The sequence below is a fragment of the Natator depressus genome, chromosome 28 (assembly GCF_965152275.1).
Source record: "Natator depressus isolate rNatDep1 chromosome 28, rNatDep2.hap1, whole genome shotgun sequence".
NCBI classification, from domain to species: domain Eukaryota; kingdom Metazoa; phylum Chordata; order Testudines; family Cheloniidae; genus Natator; species Natator depressus.
Window position 1 is genome coordinate 10,890,553 of NC_134261.1, and position 2,500 is coordinate 10,893,052.

Below are 2,500 nucleotides of genomic sequence, written 5' to 3' on the forward strand. Positions count from 1 at the left end.
CCGACCCCCAAAGTGGTGTTGGGGGGGGCTCACGAAGCCTCCGGAGCGGAAAAAAAAAAACGGAAAAAAGGATCGGGCCCACCCGAGGCAGCGGAGTCAGTAAGGGAAAGGGGACGAGGCGGCCCGGAGCCGGGTGCCCGGAGCCGGGTGCCCGCGGCCAGGATCGGGCCCCTGGAAGTCTGAAAAAAAAATTTTCACCGACCCCCAAAGGGGTGTTGGGGGTGGGCTCATGAAGCCTCCGGAGCGAAAAAAAAAAACGGAAAAAAGGATCGGGCCCACCCGAGGCAGGGGAGTCAGTAAGGGAAAGGGGACGAGGCGGACCGGAGCCGAGTGCCTACGGCCATACCGGACGGAAGGCCCCCGATCCCGTCCGATCTCGGAAGGTAAACCGTCCCGGGCCTGGCTAGTACTTGGATGGGTGACCGCCTGGGAATCCCAGGTGCCGTAGGCAGCTTTTCCCGCTGCGAGCCAGCTCTCTCCTTTTCTGGGGAACAAGGGCAGGGTCGCCCTGCCAGGGGCCCTGGGGCTGAAGTCCCTGCCGGCCACCAGGTCAACCCGGAGCCTGCCCCTCTGCGGCCAGCAGGTCAACCCCATACCGGCAGGGGGTTGACCTGGTGGCCGGGAAGCAGAGCGGCCAGCAGGTCAACCCCATACATTCAGCGGGTTGACCTGGTGGACGGGAAGGAAAGCGGCCAGCAGGTCAACCCCATACTTTCAGCGGGTTGACCTGGTGGCCGGGAAGGAAAGCGGCCAGCAGGTCAACCCCATACATTCAGCGGGTTGACCTGGTGGCCGGGAAGGAAAGCGGCCAGCAGGTCAACCCCATACATTCAGCGGGTTGACCTGGTGGCCGGGAAGGAAAGCGGCCAGCAGGTCAACCCCATACATTCAGCGGGTTGACCTGGTGGCCGGGAAGGAAAGCGGCCAGCAGGTCAACCCCATACATTCAGCGGGTTGACCTGGTGGCCGGGAAGGAAAGCGGCCAGCAGGTCAACCCCATACATTCAGCGGGTTGACCTGGTGGCCCGAAAGCAAACCGGCCACCAGGTCAACCCGGAGCCTGCCCCCGCGGGCAGGGGCCAAGCGGACCCCCCTCCGCCCGGGCTTGCCCTGCTCCGAGCCGGGGCTTAATCCCCGTCCGGCCACCAGGTCAACCCGGAGCCTGCCCCTCTGCGGCCAGCAGGTCAACCCCATGCCGGCAGCGGGTTGACCTGGTGGCCGGGAAGGAAAGCGGCCACCAGGTCAACCCCATACTTTCAGCGGGTTGACCTGGTGGCCGGGAAGGAAAGCGGCCACCAGGTCAACCCCATACTTTCAGCGGGTTGACCTGGTGGCCGGGAAGGAAAGCGGCCAGCAGGTCAACCCCATACATTCAGCGGGTTGACCTGGTGGCCGGGAAGGAAAGCGGCCAGCAGGTCAACCCCATACATTCAGCGGGTTGACCTGGTGGCCGGGAAGGAAAGCGGCCAGCAGGTCAACCCCATACATTCAGCGGGTTGACCTGGTGGCCGGGAAGGAAAGCGGCCAGCAGGTCAACCCCATACATTCAGCGGGTTGACCTGGTGGCCGGGAAGGAAAGCGGCCAGCAGGTCAACCCCATACATTCAGCGGGTTGACCTGGTGGCCGGGAAGGAAAGCGGCCAGCAGGTCAACCCCATACATTCAGCGGGTTGACCTGGTGGCCGGGAAGAAAAGCGGCCAGCAGGTCAACCCCATACATTCAGCGGGTTGACCTGGTGGCCGGGAAGGAAAGCGGCCAGCAGGTCAACCCCATACATTCAGCGGGTTGACCTGGTGGCCGGGAAGGAAAGCGGCCAGCAGGTCAACCCCATACATTCAGCGGGTTGACCTGGTGGCCGGGAAGAAAAGCGGCCAGCAGGTCAACCCCATACATTCAGCGGGTTGACCTGGTGGCCGGGAAGGAAAGCGGCCAGCAGGTCAACCCCATACATTCAGCGGGTTGACCTGGTGGCCGGGAAGGAAAGCGGCCACCAGGTCAACCCCATACAGGCAGCGGGTTGACCTGGTGGCCCGAAAGCAAACCGGCCACCAGGTCAACCCGGAGCCTGCCCCCGCGGGCAGGGGCCGGCATACCCCCGTCCGTCCGGGGTCGCCCTGCCCCGGGCTCCGGGCTTAAGTCCCGAGCGGCCACCAGGTCAACCCGGAGCCTGCCCCCGCGGGCAGGGGCCGGCGGACCCCCGTCCGTCCGGGGTCGCCCTGCCCCGGGCTCCGGGCTTATTCCCCGTCCGGCCACCAGGTCAACCCGGAGCCTGCCCCCGCGGGCAGGGGCCAGGCGGAGCCCCGTCCGTCCGGGGTCGCCCTGCCCCGGGCTCCGGGCTTAAGTCCCGAGCGGCCACCAGGTCAACCCGGAGCCAGCCCCCGCGGGCAGGGGCCGGCGGAGCCCCGTCCGTCCGGGGTCGCCCTGCCCCGGGCTCCGGGCTTAATTCCCGTCCGGCCACCAGGTCAACCCGGAGCCTGCCCCCGCGGGCAGGGGCCAGGC

At 66.8% G+C, this 2,500-nt stretch overlaps 1 non-coding gene across 1 annotated transcript; it reads left to right on the top strand.

Annotated features, from left to right (window-relative positions):
* Window positions 1-332: 332 nt before the first annotated feature.
* Window positions 333-451, top strand: LOC141979788 (5S ribosomal RNA). Its single transcript, XR_012637181.1, has one exon. It is a non-coding gene; the product is annotated as a 5S ribosomal RNA (ribosomal RNA).
* The last annotated feature ends 2,049 nt before the right edge of the window (window positions 452-2,500 follow it).